The following is a 22,964-nucleotide window of genomic DNA, read 5'->3' on the forward strand; positions in this document are numbered from 1 at the left end:
TAAATAATCTGAAAATTAATTCCAATTCTAGTAGGATTCTACTGATGGAACAAATCTAATAGAAGTTTAATCTGTAGTAGGAGTCTATTGATGGAATGAGTCTGGTAGGAATTTGATCTGCAGTAGAACTTTGTTGTCGTTCGTGAAGTCATCTCCTGATGAAATACTGACATTTCGTGATAACTCTTCATTGCAGTAACAGATTTTAGATCAATCTCTTCTCTGGATAAATGCAGATTTCTTGAGACTCGAGTTTTCCACTTGTGACTTATCTAAACAACCTCTAATACCTCATAGATAAACTTAATATTGTTATAGATAAAGTCAATAAATAATTTACATTCATCCAAAATTACCAACTTAATGATAGGATAAACTCTATCATTTTAGTCACCTAATCCTATACAAACTTATCAACTTAGTTACCTAGTCTTAGCTAAACTTTTACATCTACAATCTCTCCATTTGGCGGATTGGTGACAAAGTTAACTTGAGGAATGTCTTACATCTACAATTTCCCCCTTTGGTGGATTGGTGATAAAACCAATTTGACGAATATAAAGTGTACCTGAGACAAAAACAACTGGTAGACCAAGATCTCGTGAAGCATCATTAACTAATATTAAAAGTTCAGTTCAAAGCATTCACTTGAAAATCAATGAAATTAGATTTGGAACTGAATTAAACCATATTTCACAAAATATTAAAATTAATCATTAGCCACAAACGAATTTTAGTTGCACTACTTTACTGGTGCTGCTCCCCCTTAATCTTCTATTGCTACTCCCCCTCACTTTTTACTCCCCCTTCACAAAAGATCTTTTAGCGCAAAGACTTTTTAACTCCCTCTCAACAGTACATTTAAATCTCCCCCTTTTTGTCATTAATTTGACAAGACTCATAAGAAAATAAATACCACTTATGTGAGCCGAGATGAAGACACTAAAAAAGACATGATGAACAACTCTCATGTGTCTTAACTTTTCATGGATTAAATGCACCTGATGTATGAGCATGAATGCAAGTAAAATCATGACAAAATGAATGAAGTAGCTTGGTTGAGACATAAAAACAAACACTTGGTGGACATTAGTTTAAAACCTACATTAATAATCCCATAACCCACCAAAAATCAACCTCAATACATGCATAATATAGATCCAAATAATCATATATGTATATGTCTACTCAACCCAACCAAAATCCAAGAATATTTTATATTTTTATTACTTTACTCATTTTTCATAAAAGGAAAATAATAATAAAAAATACTAAACATAAAAATAATCTTTTTTTTTTCTTTTTAATTATGTATAAACCATAAGGCAAATAACAAGCCTAGATGCATCTTAGTTCAAGCATAGTATCATGCACAAAATAATTTCAATAGAGTAAACTCTCTTATTTGCAACAATCACTATGGATGTTCACACATTATAATATCTTCAATGTCAATGTTCATGTGAGTGTGTGAGTGAGCAAACTTATATACAGCAGTAACTTTTTATTTATTTTTCTCTTCAATATATTTTTGATAACATTATTCATGAGTATTTTTTTCTTATAAATGCTCTCAAGAGTTTGTTACTTATCTCAAAAGTCAAACTTTATGCTAGAGCTTGGATACATGAGTATCACCTCCAAACACTAGTTTGCACAACCCCTTTCATGTCAATTTTTGTTGCTCATCTTGTTCCATAATGATTTAAGCCACGATTTTTTCTATAAAGACTTAAGGGATAGATCCGTGTATGGTGTTTGTCTTTTTTCGCAATGATATAATACCGACTTTTTCTATATGGATAAACTATTTGTGTTTGGTAAGGGAATATCTCTTTATTATTGTATTAGGTTCAACTAGTATTAGTCAATTCAAGGCATGGACTCCCTCTATAGTGAGCATCTCAATAATAAATATGGAATTTAATTATAAGGTGCATACACATAAGTTTCTTATAGTGCTTTTTAAATAAACTTTGTCAAGATGACCCAAAGGGATAGTATGCACAAAGTGAACTGCACAAAGTAGAGAGATGCATAAGTTCAAAAATTTATTTTGGGAGAACACATGTGCTCAAAACTTTGACATATTAAGCATACACTTTTTAAAAAATTAGAAACAAACCAGAAAATTTTTTATTTTATTTTTCTTATTAAAAGCTGAAAATAGAAACATTAATTTAAAATAGAAAAATAAAATGCATGTCCTAGACTAATAAAATGAAATGCAAGAAATGCAAGAGCATGCAAGTGGTCCTGTCAATTAATGTGACACGACATCTTCTTTGAAAACTCACTTTTTTTTTAAAAAAAAATTTGGCCTATTCTTTTCATCAACACTACTTTGTATGATCTTTTCTTTATTGTGAAAGTAAAATTTTGCTAGTTCACCAAACTTTAGAGTTAGGAAGGTGATTTGTTGATTTATCTATTAACTTGATTTTCTAGAGTCTTTCCCTTCCTTTTTAACTTTCTTTCACCTCCATTTTTCGTTATTTTATTCAAGTTAAAACAATATGGCCATATATGGCCAAGAATACCACAATAATGACAAATAGGAATAAACTTACATTTGGACTTACCTTAGTTGGGCTTATTTGTCATTGATCTATCATGTGAGGCTCTTAGAACATGAGTTTTAGACACGGCTTTCTTTGGAGCTTCCTCATCTTGATTTCCTTTCATAAAAATGATACCTTTTGATGAAGTGGTAGTTTATGATGAGCTTTTAAGTTCCATACCTTGGGAAGTTATATACCCCAAACCGTGCGATCGCAACTAGATCTTTGAAAACTCATCATCCCTTCTAATTTCTGTGTTGCTGTTTTTTGCTTGCACTCCTGAAACTTTTCCAATTCTTTTTCAAGTGCAACCGTTTGATATTTTAATATTGATACTTCAACACTAGAAATTTTTAATGCCTCAGAGAGATTATTTTTCTCATTCTCTACAGTAGTAAATTTATTGTACAGCTTCTTGTTGAGTTTCTTTAATTTGACCACTTCTTCACACATCATTGTATGCTTTCTGTAAACTTAGTTCTTAGTCAGCATCAACAAGTGATACATCCGAATCACTGTAATTACAACCACTTTCAGATTTTGTTAGTGCAATTTCAGGAAAATCATTCACAATTCACAATAGAAGAAAAAACGATAAAAGATTTTTTATCATCAGATGATGAGCTTGAACTTTCAGAATCTGAACTATCACTAAATGTGACATTCAATGTTTTTCCTTTCATTTTCTTGAAATTTGGACATTCAATTCTTATGTGGTCATAAACAGAATATTCATAGCATTTTACTTTATTATTATTATCAAATTTTTCTTTATTCCAATTTTCATAATAATTTTTCTTTACAAAAAATTCTTTATCTCGCTTTTGTTTTCCACTAGCTTTCTTATTAAACAAGAATTTTCTAAATTTCCTTACAATGAGATCTATATCCTCATTGTTAAGATTTTCTTCATCAGAAAAATTATCTTTATCCTCTTTTACTGTTTTTAAAGTAATGGACTTACCTTTTCTTGTTTGAAGAAGTAAGGATTCATACGTTTGTAAGGAATTGACCAGCTCTTCAACCCTTATTGCATTTAAATCATTACTTTCCTCAATGGCAATAACCTTAAGCCGAAATCTTTCAGGTACAGACCTCAAAATCTTTCTCACGACCCTTGAATCTTCCACCTTCTCACCGAGATTAAACCTGGAATTAACAATATCGTTAAACTTAGCATAAAAATCATTAAAACTTTCATCTTCCAGCATCTTAATCTCTTCAAATTTTGAAGTAAGCAATTGTAATTTTGAGTTTTTCATAATTTTTGTTCCTTCGTGTGTAACCTCCAAGATGTCTCATGCTTCTTTAGCAATCTCACACATGGAGATTCTCTTAAATTCTTCCGGAGATACAGCCATGAATATAGCATTCAGTCCCTTGTTATTCCAATTACAATTGTTGATCTCATCTTTTGTCCAAGCATCAATACTTTTTGATGGTTTTGTCTGCCTTTTTTCAATAGAATACCACACTCGTTCATCCAACAATTTGAGACAAGTCCTCATACGAACTTTTCAATATGCTTAGTTTTCCTCATCAAAGTGTGGCGAGACATGTAGCGACATAGTCAACAGGGGAATGGATCACACTCAAATGAGTGAACCTGTCTCTGATACCAATTGAAATTACCCAAGTACCCCTGTAATGCAGCGAAAATATCTACCAATTCACTCAACAAATTGGTTAGTATTCAAGCATACAATTAATTTAATAATTAAACAATAACATCAAATAAATAAATTGCATAACACTAAGGTTGGTATCGAAGGGAAACTCTTTAAAAGTAAAATCCTACAAGGCAGTCAAACCCAGGAAAGTCAATCTTATTATTTTAAAATCAATTACAAGTACTAATCAATTACAAAATCTTTGCAACTTGAATCTCTTACTTGCCCAGACAAATGACCCATTTGTCTTCTACAGCGGTAGCAGCCAGAACCTCTGGCGATCTTCAAATATTATCTTTCCTCCTAGAACTCTAAGGCTAAAGTCTAATCAGATGATTCTCCAAGCTCGAAGCACAATCACACTCAAAGAGAGATCACAAATATGAAAATTCACTAATGAATTTTCTCACCAAACAATGCGCTAGAAAGTGCTCTAGAAAATATATAGATCTGAATCTCTATTGATCCTAACCAATAGGATCCCTTAAATAAACAATATGAAAATCAATTCCAATTGCAGTAGGATTTTGCTGACGGAACAAATCTGATAGGAGTTTGATCTGTAGTAGGATTCTGCTGACGGAATAAGTCTGGTAGGAATTTGATCTGCAGTAAAACTCTACTGACGGTCGCGAAATGTCGTCTCCTGACGGAATGCTGACATTTCGCGATAACTCTTCAATGCAATAACAGATTTCAGATCAACCTCTTCTTTGGATAAGTGCAGATTCCTTGAGACTCAATTTTCCCACTTATGACTTATCTAAACAACCTCTAGTACCTTTTAGATAAACTTAATATTATTATAGATAAAGTCAATAAATAATTTACATTTATCAAAAATTACCAACTTAATGATAGGATAAATTCTATCATTTTAGTCACCTAATTCTATACAAACTTATCAACTTAGTCACCTATTCCTAACCAAATATTTGTATCTACATAAAGAATTATGGAAACAAATATGACAAATGCAAACTACAAATGCTGTCAAAGTGTTTATTTGGCATGCTTGTAATGATACTTTACCCACTAAACAAAATCTATGCAAGAGGAAGATTGTAAAGGAACCTTTATGTCCAATCTATCAACAAGCAGAAGAAACCCCAGGTCATATTCTTTGGACTTGTTCATCTGCACAAGATGCATCGATGTTAGGAAGCAAAAAATTGCAGAAAGCTACAATCACTCATGAAGAGCTTGGAGATATTTTTATGCATATGCTTCATATATTACGTACAACTGAAATTTGTTTGTTTGCAAAAATTTCCAGAATCTTGTGGACAAGAAGAAACAAGATGATATTTGAAGACAATTTTCTAACCCCTTCAATTCTGATGAAGAGAGCAACACAGGCTTACAATGACTTGCAACAGATGCAAAATAAACAACTCAACTTGAGACATTATGGCAGCTTGGATCAAATAGGCTCTACTCATTGGAATCCTCCTGATACAGATTGGATAAAAATCAATTGGGATGTAGCAGTAAGAGAAAGAGGGCATAGAATTGGAGTTGGGATTGTAGTTAGAGATTATGAGGATGATCTATTTGCTTCGTGCATGCAACCATTACAATTTTGCTCACAAGCTACCATGGCAGAAGCTAGAGGTTTAATATCAACTACAAAGTTGTGTAAAGAGCTCAATTTATAGAAGGTAGTATTTGAAAGAGATTCACTTCAAGTTGTAAAGGCAGTAAATCAGCATAATCAGGAAAATGGTTTGCTTCAATGTTTTATCTCAATTGTTTCTCTCAGCATCTTTATCTTTGATTATACATTTCACTTATCATCTATTACTCGGTTGCTTGAACCTTATTTATGCTATTTGTATTGATGTTTCATGTCATGGTTGATAGACAGTTCAAATAGGTTGCTTAGAGTTACATCGAGCGCAGAAATAGTATACACAGCTTATAGATAGATAACTCTTTTGTCTCTTCTACAAGTGAGGACATTGAAATTGAACAAACCATGGCTGCACCTACACCACACACTCTTAGAGATTATTTGCAGCCCACTCGCACCACTACACCTTCATGCATTATTTTTGTAACAACCTTGCCTTGGAAATGGTGGAATCGCTTCGTACATACCTGTCCTTTTCTTCATTTCTCTTTTCTTTCTATTAATATGCGATCAGCATGAACATGACACACGTGTACTCTACGTTTCTAATCTAATAAAGGGGAACATCTGATAGACATTCTATTCAAACGTTCATCCATAAGAGACTCTCAGAGTCCATCCCAACATAAAACTTCTATACATAAACATAACCCATCATCCATGCAAGGTTGAACCAATAAGGAAGACACTAAGCGTCTGCCTCTCTCTCTCTGTAGTAATGTCTTGCTCCCCAGCCTCTTCGTCATTTCTTGGACGTTTAAAATATAAATACAAAGTAAGTCTAATACTCAGCAAGCAGTACACTAAGCAATGAACATACTAGGCATCTATTATTTTTCTTTTGAGAACATGCATACATAAACATTTTGAGAATCTGACAATGCTTTCATGCATAAACATTTTAAGAAATAACAATACTTTCATGCATAATATCTTTGAGAAATAACTATACTTTCATGTTCCACTTTTCTTTGGTCGGTATACATTATTACGCCCCGTATGTAAGGGTTAGCAATCTTCCTTTAGACCTAGATTCCGCCCGTGGCCACATGTTGGGAATCCCTTTCAGTCAGGGGCAGCACTAGCTGCACTACCAGTACTACTTACGGCATTGCAATCTACCCATTCATTTGATACCCTTTCATTCAATCATGGCCGTTACGTATTTTCATATATTAAAACATTTATTCATTTAGTCATTTCTTTCTTTCATTCATTTCAGTCGTTTCTTTCAATTCTTTTCATTTAACAGTTCATTCATGGAAAAACAATCATTTAAAAGCATAAGCTTAAACATCATCTTTCATGTCATCCATAAAACATCAGTTTATAGGGACATTTTAAAACACCTTCTTCAGTCATTTAAAGCATCAGTTCATAGGAACATTTTAAAACACTTTCTTCGCATTATGTAAAGCATCACTTAAAGCATTAGGCATGAGACATTCATTTCCTTTCCTTTGCAATCAAAACATTTTCATCATCTTTCTTAGTCCAATGCACATGCATTTTTATGAATAAGATACATTTTCATGCTATTCTATATATAAGAATAATCATAAGTTTCTTGAGAGAACATGTGTGAAAATCTCATGATTTAGAACCTACGTGCATGCATTATCTTAAACACATACACACAATTATAATCGATAGGGTGCTTAACCGGGACTATCAAGAGAGGCTTGTACATACTATATTCACTTACTTTTTTCTTTAGAATAACAATTGCAATAAGAGAGAAAAACATTCTTTTATAAAGAGAACTTGGTGTAAGAAACATGGTCATAGCTACTTATCTCTACGCTCCTCGATACTTCCAACGTCAATATAGGTCCTATTCCAATAAATAGCATAAGCGTGTTAATACTCATACAATATTCTTTAGCCCTCCCTTTAAAAAGAAAGCCACGATATTGCAATCTAACGTCCCTTCTGTGCTTATCATTAACCCGATTAACTAACCTCTCGTCTTACCTTTACAAGAATCACATAATTAATATTAAAGCATGTTAGCTGTCTATGAAAGGGCCACTTGGTATTTTATATGGAAAGGTAGTTGAGGACTCATGAGCTTAACAAAGTTCATTGGATTTAGGCATACTTTGAAATTAATGGTTATAAAGGCTCAAATCTAGAAATTTGCTTAATAAATGGGCTTAGGACAGATTTGGCATCTCGGACAAGCTAATCAATTTAGAAAGAGAATAGCTAGTTGTCCCTTATTTGAAAAGGCTCACTTGTCATCAAAACAAGGTATACACATGGGATTATGCTTGCTGGACAGCTCACACATAATAGTATAACATGCACAATAATCATCTACTTCTAATATCAATTCATACTATAAATCTAGTGACATTGGAATTAAAGAAAAGTTTGTTAAAGCATAATTATTTGGTTAAGCATAGCATAAAACAACTAGATTAAACCCATTAAGTAAACTTGAAAACTTTAAACACCCAAGAATATAGTTTACTTATTTAATACATGTTAGAAGCAAGCTATAGAATAACAAGGAACCAAGCCAGACCTTTAAACCGATCCTCTAGCATCCTAATAACAAGTCACCAACCAGACCTCAACACAAAACACACGACATCAACACACACACACACACACACACACACACACATAGATATCAAAAGATCAATTAACATCACTTATTACTAACCAAGTTAAATAGCAAAATGCCATTTTCGAATGATAGGAAAACACATAGCAAAATAGCTTCAACACACTCGGTTTGGGCCAAAAACAGAACATTCTCGTTTGTTAAAATCATAGATAATAACTAAAATTAAGATACAAGCTAAAACAACTTAGTTGGCCTCGAAAATCAAACTAAAACTAAATGGGTCAAGCTAGGGTTTTTACTAGGAGTGTAAACTCAAACCGCAAAACCGATCCGGACCGGACCGAACCGGACCGATTTTGAACCGGTTTGGTCCGGAATCGGTTTTTAAAATGTAAAAACTGGCCAGTTTCGGTTCTGGAATTTTTTGGCCCGGACCGGACCGGTTGATTAAAAAAAATAAAAATAAAATTTTTATATATAAGTTTTATACAAAATATTATATATATTAAATATTAATATACATAAGTTTTATATATAATGTATAATTATAAATTTTTATGTGAAATTTTATATATAATATATATATTCATATATGAAATAATTTCTTATTATAATTTATAAATTATTACATAAAATGTTAATACTAAATCACTAAAAGTTTATAACTAATACTAATATATAACTTATAACTATACCAATAGTCTAATATTAATACTATTATATAGTCTAATATATTAATAAAAGTATAAAACAACTTTTTTTAAATCAATTTTTTTTTATAATCATATTTTTAATGACAAATTGTGAAACTTACATTTTAAAAAAATAAAAAAAAGGACCGGACCGGACTGGAAACCGGTAAAACCGGAAGTACTGGTTTAGGAGGGTAACCGGTGCGTAGTTGGTTTTAAAAAATATAAAACCGGTACATACCGGTTCGGTCCTAGATTTTATCCAAAACCGGACCGGACCGGTTACACCCCTAGTTTTTACCTTTGGTGAATCCTTCCAGAACACGAAAATGGAGAAGAGAGAGGTGGGTTCAACTTAGGGAACTAGAGAGCACATGAACCCTTGGCTGGAAATCCAAAACCGTAACATCAACAACAACAAAAAGGAAAACCCACTTGATTAAACCATGGCTAGGTTCGAAATACACAAAGGAGAAAGGTTAAGGGTACTCTTACTTTGCTATTTTCCTCTTGAGAATAAGGAATAATGGGTGCTTGGCTTAAGATTGGAAGGAGAATGGAAATGGGAGAGAATCGGGTCGTAGATGCACAGGTGAGGCTTTAGAAGTTTTCTTCCTTTCCTTGCCTTAGATGTTGATGGTTCAAGAGAAAGAAAAGGGACTTGTTCCTTGCCTTAGAAACCGACGGATTCAAGGGGAAAATGGACTTATTTGCTTTTAGTCAAAGCTTGTCCCATAAGCTAGGGAGATGGATGGTGGAGATTAAATGTGGGGAGATATTTCCCTTACCTACCCATCCAATGGTGGAGAGAGCTTGGACCATTTCTTGAATAAATGAAAATTAGGGGCTTAATGGAAAAATATTGTAAGGTCTTAAAAATCATGCCCTTGAATTATTTTAATAAATCACATTTTAAAAGAAAGCATACTCATCTTAAAATAAAATAATAAAAATCTTTATCTCAAAATATTTAACTTAAAGAATTAATAAAATGATGTAAGGACCTACATAATAGGACTTGGGTATTACAGTTTTACCTGATGATGCACCTAATTTTTTTATTAAGCATGTTATGATGTCAGTTATACCTCAGTTCCACTGGATGGATTCTGAGAGTACTTACCAGCACCTGACATATTTTGAGTTGGCCTGCATTACTTTTATCAATAGAGCCATTACTGATGAATTTATTAGACTTTGTTTATTTCATTTCTCTTTAAAAGATAAAGCGAAAATTTGGTTTAATTCTTTGAGACCTAAATCTATCTCTAGTTGGTCCGATATGCAACGTTAGTTCTTACAAAAAAAATTTCTTTTTCAGAGAACTCAATTTTTGTAAGAGCAAATCAGCCAGTTCAATCAGATACATGACAAGACTTTACAAGCCAGTTGGGAAAGGTTCAAGGATTTGGTAAACATCTGTCCACATCACGGTTTCGAATCTTGGAGGCTGGTGAACTATTTTTATGCCAGTCTCACCAGAAAGTAAGCAGTTTGTTTAGACGATGTGCAATGGGAAATTCTTTAGAAAGGAACTTGATGAAGCACTATCATTTTTTGACTATCTTGCCGAGAGCGCACGACAATGGAACACTCAGACTGATCGAGTTTCATCAACAGCATAACCACTAAGGGTTATTACTGGTGGGGGCAAATATGAGCTTAAGGAGGACACTGATGTCCAAGCCCGAATAGCTACATTGACTAGAAGATTGGAGGTTATGGAAATGAAAAAAGCGAAGGCCATGAAAGCAGCAGAGGCATGCATTTTATGTGCTAATTTGAACCACAAGACCCAATATTGTCCAATTATGCCAGTATTTCAGGAGAATGGGTCTGAGCAAATGCAATTAGCGAACTGGGTTAACAGAGCATAAAATTAGCCTTTCTCTAATACATATAATCTGGGGTGGAGGAATCACTCGAATTTTTCATGCAAGAATGTTCAACCTGACCGGTCTCCACCACCTTCTCAACGACCATTTCATCAAGCTGCTCCTCAAAAACAATATCAGCCATATTAGAGTTCTCAGAGCTATCATTTTGTAGCACATCCAGGATTTTAGCCTCATGTAGTTGCACAAAGTTCCCAACCTCAATCATCTGCGAAGAAGTCATAGATGACAGTATGGCATAGATGACCAATACACTTCAGCAATTCATGCAAATCCAGGCCATCGCAAACAATCAGAACACTTTGGCCATAAATGAATTGCGGGGGCACCATAAATAAGATGAACACAACATTGAGCACTCTAGATAAAGGAAAATTTTCAGTACAGCCTCAGCCTAATCCTTAAGTACACTAGCAACAACCACAATAGGTACATAATGTCTTAGGGGAGGTTATTGAGACAACGAAGACCGTTCTTACTTTGAGAAGTGGAAAGAAAGTTTCCCAATTTGACATGACCCTGGACAGACAGGTAGTTACTCCTACACCTGAAGATGTAATAGAGATTGATGAAGCTAAAAAAGAACCAAAGGTAGTGAGACCAAAGTTGAAGAAGTCTGTGAGTGCGGAGGCCAAAACTAGTAAGGGTACCAACTTGTGGTTCCCTATCCTTAAGGATTGGCAGCTGGCCAAAAGAACAAATACCATACTGAGATTCATGAAATCTTCAAGCAAGTGAAGATTAACATTCCACTCTTAGATGCCATATAACAAATTCCTTCATATGCAAGATTTTTGAAGGACTTGTACACAATGAAGAGGAAGCTGAATGTAAAGAAGAAAGCTTTCCTAACAGAGAAAGTCAGTGCATTGATATTGAGCGAGACTCCTTAGAAGTTTGGGGATCTCGGCTTTCCCAACATTTCCATTATGGTTGGTGAGTCACGTATTGGGAGAGCTCTACTTGATTTGGGGAGTAGTGTGAACTTGCTATCATTCTCGATATATGAGCAGTTGGGATTGGATGAACTGAAAAAGACCTCTATCGTGCTATAGTTGGCTAACAGATCAGTTAAAGTGCCGATGGGTATTGTCGAAGATGTGCTGTCCCAGGTGGACAAATTTTACTACCCAATGAATTTTGTAGTTCTTGATATGCAGCAGCCAGCCTCCACTATTCACCATGCGCCTGTCATCCTTGGACGCCAATTTCTTGCTACCTCCAATGCATTGATTAATTGTTGAAGTGGAGTACTAAAGCTCACATTCAGGAATATGACATTGGAAATAAATGTGTTCAACGCTTGCAAGATGCCTAGTGGATGCGACGATTCAGAGATGCATGCTATTGATATGGTATATGATTTTGACGTTTCAGAGCTGTTATTGGTATTTGATTCTAAGAGTGCATTTGAAGATGACTCTCCCGAGCAGTCTAAGGCTCTTGTTGAGACAGTTCATTTATCATTAGAGTTGACATATTCAAAGGGGCAGTTGACAGAGACATATGGGTATCCTCAGTTATAAGATGTGAGTTACATGAGTAGTTGGCGTAGGCTAGTCTTTGAAGCTCTTGATTTACTAGAAGTCATGAAGTCATAAGAAGAAGAAGTCCCCACACTAGAGTTGAAGCCATTACCCGAGGACTTGAAGTACATTTTTCTGGGCCCAGTTGAGGGCACATTTTTGGTAGTCATTTCTTCTCAGTTACTTCAAAGCAGGAAGCCGAATTATTGACAGTGCTAAGACAACATTGAAGAGCGATAGGCTAGACTATCGCAAACATCAAGGGTATTGACCGTTCAATCTTTACCCACAACATTTTTCTAGAAGGAGATGCGGGACCAATTTGTGATGCACATCAGAGGTTGAATCCCACCATGAAGGAGGTGGTGAAGTAAGAGGTGTTGAAATTGTTAGCTATGGGCATCATCTATCCTATCTCCGATAGCAAGTGGGTAAGTTCGACACAGGTAGTCCAAAAAAAACCTAGTTTAACTACTATTGAAAATGCTAATGGTGAATTGATCCCGACTAGGAAGATAACGGGCTGGAAAATGTGTATCGACTACCGAAAGTTGAATTTGGTTAGTCAAAAAGATCATTTCCCATTACCTTTCCTAGATTAGATTTTAGAGAAAGTAGCTGGTAATTCTTTTTATTGTTTTTTGAATGGTTTTTCTGGGTTTTTCTTGTTATTATCAAATCGCCATAGCACCAAAGGATCAAGAGAAGACAATCTTCACTTGCCCCTTTGGTACTTTTGCCTTTAGAAGAATGTCATTTGATTTATGCAATGCACCTGCTACTTTTCAGCTTTGTATGATGAGCATTTTTTCTGACATGCTTGATGACATGTGTGAAGTCTTTATGGATGATTTTTCTGTGTTTGACAAATCTTTTGATGTCTATTTGAAAAATCTTGCTGTTGTTTTAAAAAGATGTGAGGAGAAAATTTTGTTGCCGAATTGGGAGAAATGTTAGTTTATAGTCACTAGTGGTTTGATACTTGGACATTTAGTTTTTGAACTCGGCATAGAAGTTGACAGGGCCAAGATAAAATTGATATCACAACTGCCTATTCCTAAGATAGTGAAGGATATTCATTCTTTTCTTGGCCCTGCTGGCTTCTATTGGCATTTTATTCAAGGCTTTAGTACTATTGCAAAACCATTGTGTACCTTGTTGCAAAATGATATTGCTTTTGTTTGGACTGATGAGTGCCGACATGCTTTTGAGATCTTGAAGGAACACTTAACAGTTGCCCCTATTATGCAATCTCCTCGGTGGGACTTGCCGTATAAGATTATGACCGACGCTAGTGATTTTGCTCTTGCTGCTGTTCTTGGACAAAGAGTGGACCACAAGCCTTTAGTCATATATTATGTAAGTCGAACTTTAAATGGTGCACAAAAAAATTATACCACCACCGAGAATGAGTTGTTAGCTGTTGTGTTTTCCTTAGATAAATTTCAGTCTTACATTATTAGGTCTTCTATTATCATTTTTACTGACCATTTTGCTCTTATGTATTTGTTGGCAAAAAAAGATGCCAAGCCTAGGTTGATTCGTTGGATTCTTTTGTTCCAAGAATTCGACATTACCATTCGGGATAAAAAGGGAGTCGAGAATGTGGTGGCCGATCACCTGTCACGACTGCAGCTACCTCATGTACATCTACTCATCCCTTGAATGATGATTTTCCTTATGAGCACCGCTTTGCAATGTCGTGTGCTCCATGGTTCGCAAACATTGTAAATTACCTTGTCACTGACTGGATGCCAGATGCTGGAGCATTGGACAGCTCAAGACAAGCGTAAGTTCCTTGCAGATGTATGATTTTATTACTTCGATACTCTTATTCTTTTTAAGTATTGTGTCGATCTATTGGTGCGTTGATGTATTCCTGATGATGAGTTTACCTCTGTTTTTCACTTTTGCCATATTGAGGCCTATGGAGGCCATTTTGCTGCTCAGAAAACTGTTGCCAAAATTCAGCAAAGTGGACTCTATTGACCCACCATTTTTAGAGAACTAGTTTATACCAATCTTGTAATCATGATTCCATCGAGTTACACAAATGAAGTTACAAAATACATGAACCAATTCTTTTAATATAGTCATGGTTTTTAGATATAAATTGGTGTAATTGTTTTGTTGGATTATATTATCAGTGTTTTTAACTTCTACTGAATCATTATATTTTTTTTTTTATTGATGAGGGAAATATTTGAGTATTTCTTTGATTGAATTTAATAGCTTCAAAATGAGGGTATTCTTCTTAAACAATTTGATTATTTTCTTCTTTAATCCATTGATTAGTAGTCTTGTTTATGGTTGGTAATTGATTTGATTTATAAATTTCAAACCATGTAAATAAATGTATATTAATTTGTATTCATTCTAAATACTCGTGATATTTTTTTTGAATATAATCTTTCTAGTTTTGTAAAAGTTGAGAAAAATGCTACTCTTTTCTGATTATTTTCTTCCTTCATATACTCTTGTTTGAGATATTCTTTATTAATTTTAAATTATTCTTTACTTAAGGTGTATATTTGGGCATCATCTCCAACTACTTGTGAATATGTTGGAGAATAAGGTTCTTTTTCAATATTATGAGAGGTGGATGCCTTATTTAGATGATTAACGGTATATATTGGTGTATCAATAATATTTGCAGGAATAATTCTCCGAATCTGTGTCTAGACTCTGGGATCTGGTGTCAAAATTTTGAGATCTATTCTGATAAATTGATGTAAGAATAGATTTGGATGTATGATAACTAGAAGGTACTGGAGAAAAATAATGTGATAAAGATTTTCTAAAAGGTTGAAAAATAATTTGGATTGTTCTGTCCGTTTTTTGATCTATATATTCAAGATCATATGTGGAATTATTTTCTATTTTAGGTAATGGAGTAATGTTCTCTAATTGCCATTCATTTGGGAGAGTAATTTGATTTCAATTAATTTGTTTAGGAATTTGTACATTAGAGTTTTGTGTACTAGATTTTTTTTTCCCAAAGAGCCGGTAACCACACATCTAGTGACCCCGTCCCAAGTTTATTGATATGTCCTCACTTATGGCGGAGAAAAAACCGCGGTAACAAGCCAGACACTTGAGATTTACAATAAAAACAAAAAAAACCATCCCAGGCATCATAAGACCAAAACTATAACCCAACGTACAAACTAAACAAATAAACCCAAAACAACTAGACAAGCCTACTATAAATAAACCTGCATTAAAACCAGAAATTAAAATCTAAGATTAGGAAGACCAATCTTGTCCATCCTAACAATGCCTCTCAAATGTCACAGAAAACCATCTACTTCCACATATCTACAAGTCAATCCAACTTACCCTTGTCGAGCCAAAAAATCTGCAACATGGTTAGTTTCCCTATAAATATGTTTAATAGAGAAAAGTATCCCTTGAAGTTCCTTATTCACCGCTTCCCAAAACTCCCAAAGATACCACACCGTACAGTTACCAGAATTGATCCAATCAACTATTACTTTGGAATCACATTCAATTTCCACATTAATGAAACTCATTTCTTTACATAAATATATTTTGTGTACTACATTGTAATAATAATGTATATCCTTTTGGACTAATAATTTGAGTTTGTGGTTCTAAAGTTGTTTTCATCAGTTTATAATGGATCCTATATACTAGTGTTAAAGGATGTGATCCTTTCATCATATGATAACTGTTTGTTTTAATATTTAGTGTTAAAGCATGTAAGATATTAGTATCGAATAATGAAATAGAATAATTGGGATATCAATTAAAATAAACTGAACCTTGGAACAAGCTTGATTTTACTATTCCAAGTAATGAATCACGAAAATTATAGTGTCTTCCGTCTCTTAAATAGAGTAATACTGATGTGTTTAATCTACTTCTAGCAAGTGGTTTTATAGCTACTTGTACTAGTTCAATATGTATGAAAGAATATTTTTGTTCTTTGTGATGTTTAATAGCTTCCTTTGTTAATAGTTGTAACGGTTCATAATTATTATTTAAACTAATGGTTTTTTCTACTGTTTTAATAGTATAATTTGTAATAATTGATAATTTTGAAGAAAAAGTATAATGTTTGTATATTTGGTTTTTTGAAACATTAGGAATTGTCCAATCTTGTAAATTTCTTTCTATATCTATTATACTGTAATCTTCTTGGTTGATGTTATTAGGTTCTATGTGGATACTAGTGGTGGATTCATTAATTTTAAATAAAGAATTCATTGATTCAGGATTCAAAGCAAAAATTTCTTATATCCAAAGAAAAATAAGTAGACTAAGGACTTTAGGAAACACCATCGGAACCACCCTTAAAGCCTTTCAGCATGTATGAGCTAACTAACGATTTTTTCATGACTTACTAATACAAACTTCCCAATATATTTTATTTTCTATTTCTTTAGGCTATCTTTGTTAAAGATCTGTATCAATGAATATGGGTTTGGATCAATGGAGAGGATTTTGTTTGGTAAGTGGGCTGTGTTATGACGTGCAATATGTTTGGATCCCGCAAGAAATAGGTTATAGAAAAGTAAAATTATAAATTGTCTTATTTTATAGGATGTGTTATATTTATTTTTATAATAAATGTAATTTTATAATTTGACTTATCACATTAAATCACATTAATTTATAGATTTATGACTATAATACTTTCCTTTAAAATATATATAAGAGGATGCTATTCATGATCATCCCATATATATCACAAACTATATATAATTTAAAAAATATATATTATTTTTATTGAAATAATTGAGTCATTTTCCTCATCATCCATACTATACCACATACATACTTTGAGAAAAAAATTTCATTAGTTTTTGGTGTTTCGTTATATAAAATATGGATGATGCTAGCTGTTCGAGTCGATGGTTCTAACTAATCACTGTAATTATATTTTTTTAAAATATTTTTAACCTTATTTAAAAAAATATATAAGTTCAATAATATTTACCTTTTTAACAAAAGAAATGAGTACAAATTATCCTTACAATTCTTGGGGTTCAAAAATCACTAGAAAATAATAATTTTACTACAAAATAATAGTTTGTATAGCTATGTAATAAAATTTAAAATAATATTATTTTAAATTTGATTTTGATTTTTAGTTTAGTTTTGATATATTTAAATATAATAAAAATATTATTATAGTTAAAATTGTCTATTAAATATTACAACTATCCAAAATCATTTCCCCTGATAATACAGAAGAAACCTAATACATGCCCACTCATCTTGATGTTTAGAGGGAGTGGGTTTAGAAACGTACGTACAGTCATACAGTTCTTATGCATGAGGCATAGTGTTTGTGTGGTAGAGGTTTTGTCATCCGGGCCCGGTTACCGGACTTCTCGTATTCAAAATTAATGGCCGGCGACAATTTTTTTAGCTGCTAGGTACACTTACTTTTGCTAGGACTCTATGCAGTCCTAACAAAAGGAACTATACCTAGCAGTAAGAGTGTTCAATGGGACCGATTTCTTTTTGGATCCGGTCTGAAATTCGAAAATTCGGGTGTATCCGGGCAGTTTAAAAATTCCGAATTCGGTTATGTGATCTGGTTATCCGTAATCGGGTTATTTAAAAGGAAAAAAACCCGCCCTTTTCTCATCTTCAGTCGAAATTATCTTCGACACTTTGGGTTTGCTTTCTCGAATCGTTAGGGTTTGTGCTTTCTTGTCTTCTTCAATCTGCCGTCTCTCTCGGTCTCGAATCCGCCTTCTCTCTTGGTTAGGGTTTGCAGCTTCCTCGTCTTCTCCAATCCCTTCTGGCCTTCTCTTCCAAGGCTCTGTTATCTCTCGCCCCTTTCTCATCTTTGGAAACTTCGAAGTGCTTTGCGCATCTGGGTGAGACACGCGGAGGCTACCATCCATATTCTCTCTCTCTCTAAGCGCTTAAGGTATTTTCCTTTGCTCTGTAAGCTTATTTCGATACTTTAGCATTTTGATTTTGGGATAGAAAATTATATATACAAAATATTATTATTTTCTGAACTTATTAATATAATTTAAAAAGTAATTTTGTAAAATTCAAATATTCAAATCGAGAAGAACATTTTAGCATTTTGATGAGGTTATATATATTGTCTTATCAGTTGCTGTAAAAGAATTACAAAAGTTATTAGTGTAGCAATATTCATATTTGATATATCAAGATTTGCCTGCTTGATATAATATATATATATATATATATATATGCATGAATTGTACTTGTTGTCTACATATTTACGTCCTGGGTTTTGTGAGGTTAGAAAAAAAAAAAGGTGTGGCGGGGCTTAGATCAGAAAGAAGCTGCTCTTAGCTCATACCTAACTGAGACCACATAGTTGGGTAGTTACTACTAGAATAGGACAAATTGCTTTGTCAAGTGAATAGGCTAAGATGGTTCAAGGAACAGTAACATTAACATGTCATAATTAATGTAAAAAATAAATTATTCATATAAGCATTGACAAAGACAATTAGCCATACAAGTTTTTTCTTACTAGATAACCACAAAACTGTTAACAATATTTTTCCTCTTCTCAAGGTTCCCTCTATTTCCTTCTGTTTGTTTGGTTTATATGAAATGAAAAAAGGCAAGTTGTACTATTTTTCTCTGTGCAGTATATATAAAAGAGTTACTTCTTACCTTCAATTCCCTCAATATTCTCTAGTGCATGTATATGACTTGAAGCCTCCCTGTTTTTCAACAGCTTTTTGTCATTGGACTTCTTTTTCTTGTTCTTCTTTCTAGATCCACAGCAAAAGCAGCACCATTTTGGCCAACAATTACATGTCTTCCCAGGAGGTTTATTTTTTATTGGGGCATCATATCCATAGAGTGCCAGCCTATTGAAGACACACCCAGTTCCAAACTTTTTAATGTTCCAAAATGGATCAAGGGATGAGATAGCCGCTAGTATCTTTTCCATATGAACTACTGCAAAACGTTTGCATGAGATTTGGATCCATTTATGAGTTTTTTTATTTGGGACTCAGAAGCATATTCGTTTATCTATAATATAATTTTCAAAGCATGACCTTTTCTTCTGTTGAGTCAAGTCATCCATTTTTCTGTTATATAGCCAAAAATTTTGTAATTTAAGTTTAAAATAATTTTGTAATTTAGGTGTTATTCTTAGAACATTTGTTGTGAAATGGGTGAAATAATCCCATTTTGCAGGCAGCTTCATTTGTATCTTCATCCATGTGGTGCCACCAAGAAATAGTGTCAATTTTCATTACATTATTCAAATTTTCTTAATTTGTCTCTAGTAAGATCATATGCCATTAAACCATTGATGTCTATTCACAAGACTTGATACATCATTAATTAGCAGAAATTTTATATTTAATGGGTTGAACCTTCACCCTAATTGATGCCATATTTTTTTTTATAAAAATATTTTAAAAAGTGTTTAAATTATCTTTTTAAAACAATATGGGCAATTTAAGTTTTTTTTAAGTTTTAAAGTATTTTAAAAAAATAAAATAAGTGCTATACAATTATTTTTTTAAGTTTTAAAGTATTTTTAAAAAAATAAAAAATAAAACAAAAACCAAATTTATCCGGTTATAACCTGGATTAAATCCAGTTATAATCCGGATCCGGATTAAATCCAGATATCCGGTTACAATCCGGATTTAATCCGGTTATCCGCCCGGATTAATCCGGTGGATTAAATCCGAATTAATCCGGGTGGATAACCGCCCGGATTTTAGCATCCGGATCCGGATGAACACCCCTACCTAGCAGTGCTACTTTTTTTGATGATGAAGTACGAGTTTGTTTTATAAGTGTAAAAAAAAATTATATTTTTATAGTTTTAAATATTTAAAAAATAATTATTCACAACATTAATAAAAAATATATTTTATCATTATATAAAAAAATTCAAATTTCTATTATAATGAGAGGAATCTTCAAAGAGTTTTATGAGAAGATTTAACAAAAAGCAACAACAATATTTATCTTTACTTTCTCTTTTTTTTTTTCATCTCTCTAATTCTGTCCAACATGGTGCAACAACAGTATTTACCTAATTGACAGGATCTGGACTCGAGTAACCAATTGGAAAACTAAGTTTCTTTTTGCTGCAAGCAAGGAAATCTTTCTCAAGGCAGTCTTCCAAGCCATCCCCACTTATGCAATGAGAATGTTTTTGCTACCAGCATCTATTACTAGTAAGTTGAACCAGATGTTCGGGAAGTTCAGGTGGGGATTCAATGAAGATTCCTCCAAAATTCAGTGGGACAATTGGAAGCAACTCAGTAACAACAAGGAAATAGGAGGCCTTGGTTTCAGAGATCTGAGGTGTTTAATACTACTTTGCTATCGAAGCAAGGTTGGAGGTCCTACAAAATCCAACATCCCTAGTGGCAAAAATTCTAAAGCAAAAATATTTTAAGTTTGAAGCAAACTTGGGGACATGACTTCCTTTTACATGGAGAGGCATATATGCAGGTTTAAAATTGTTGAAGAAAGGTCGCATATGAAGGGTTGGAAATGGCCAAAAAGTAAATATATGGCAAGACAGATGGATACCTTCCTTACCCTCTCAAAAAATTATGACAATTCGAGAAGAAGATTGCTGGTGTGACAAAGTTTGTGATCTCATTGACCCTCAACTGAAGCAATAGATGGAATCTCTCCTCTATGAACATTTTTCTCAATAGGAAATAGATGGCATCAAAGCCATTCCAATTAGCTTAGGGGGGAGAGAAGACAATTTAACATGGAAGTTTACTCCTAATGGCATCTACATAGTCAAAAGTGGCTATCATCTCAGCGAAGAGATGGAAAGAGAACTAGAAGGGGAATCCTCAGTCAGAACCAGGTACAACCAAGTGTGGAGGACTATTTGGAAACTAAAAGTACCCCTGCCACTAAGATGTTTTTATGGAGAGCCTGTAGTGAGACTCTCCCCACTCTAGCTAACTTGAAAAGGAGGAAGGTAGTAGAGGATAGCCTTTGCTTGATATGCAACCAAGATTTTGAGACCTCTGGCCATGCTCTATGGGGATGTATTGCTGCTAAGGATGTGCGGTGTCAAGGAACAAAGAAAGTGCAGAAGCTATCTATCCAGAGTGATTTGGTTTTCAATGTATGGGCAGCCCTTGTTGACACTCTTGATCCAGGGGAACTTGATGAGGTAGTAGTCACAATGAGGGTTATATGGTCTAGAAGGAATGACTGTTTACATGGAAAAGATTTTAAACACCCAAGTGCTGTCACTAAATAGGCCAAGGTAGAACTTTTATCTCATAAGGAGGCACTCCAACAGGAAGTTGGACTTAATCCCAAGTCTCTGGCAAGGGCTCATAGATGGTCAAAACCTACAGTAGGGTGTCTCAAGGTTAACTGGGATGCAGCTGTACAATCGAGGGAGGGGAGCATTGGCATAAGAGTTATCATCTGAGATCATCAAGGTTTTGTGATAGGTGCCCTTCGTGCTAACAGACCCCTAAGAGGTAATTCTTTCTATGCTGAAGCCTATGGGCTACTTTTGGCAACCGTTTTTTGCAAGGAATTTGGATTGAGGCAATTCTGTCTAGAGGGGGATTCAAAACAAGTAGTGGACCTACTGAACCAAGATACTTCTAATTGGAGTATGGGTGGATATCTCATGGTAGATGCAAGATTTATACTTGACTCATTTGCTACTTGTCAGTTTCACATGCACATCGAGAAGCTAACATGTCAGCTCACAGTTTAGTAAAGGCGGCTCTCGAATGCATAGAAGATGTTTATGGTATTGAGATATGTCCAAATTGTATTTTACTGCTGGTTACAAAGGACGTGATGTAATTTGGTTCCATTATTTGGTTCTATCGGTTTCATATAAGTGTTCGACTATGATTAATGAGATCAGTTTCTTTATAAAAAAAAAAAGAGAGCAGTATTACCTATACTTTCTCTGTATTTTTGACCAAAATTTAAAACCCGGTGGATTGGTTGTAGCCTTGTAGGCATCATTATGCAGAATAGACGGTTCACTCTATCTGTATTTTTTTCTTTGATTTCATTTAATTTTTTAAATTTTGGTAAGTGGATTATAATTACTTAAATAGTAAAATTTCACAAAAATTTGGTATGATGTAGAATACTGAAAGCACAGCATGCCGTATGTACCTCTAGTACAGAACGATAGGTACGGAGGTCATGGAGAGAATCAAAGATGATGAGTTTGCCATTTTTTAGTTATGTCTTTTCTATAAGTATGTGGTATGACTAATTCATGAATGAAATATTCTTTTCGAAAAAGAAAAAGATGTCATGGCATTATCTCTAATCTTTAATCAATTCTTACGTACGATGAAACTTGCATTGTTTTGGGTCTCCATAGGTGTTTTGGGGTTTTGGGTCTAAGATATAAATCTATATTTTTCCTTGTAATTTTTGTTTAGCCCACAAGAAATGTT

Source organism: Juglans regia, chromosome 4 (assembly GCF_001411555.2).
Source record: "Juglans regia cultivar Chandler chromosome 4, Walnut 2.0, whole genome shotgun sequence".
In the NCBI taxonomy this organism is placed as follows: Eukaryota; Viridiplantae; Streptophyta; class Magnoliopsida; order Fagales; family Juglandaceae; genus Juglans; species Juglans regia.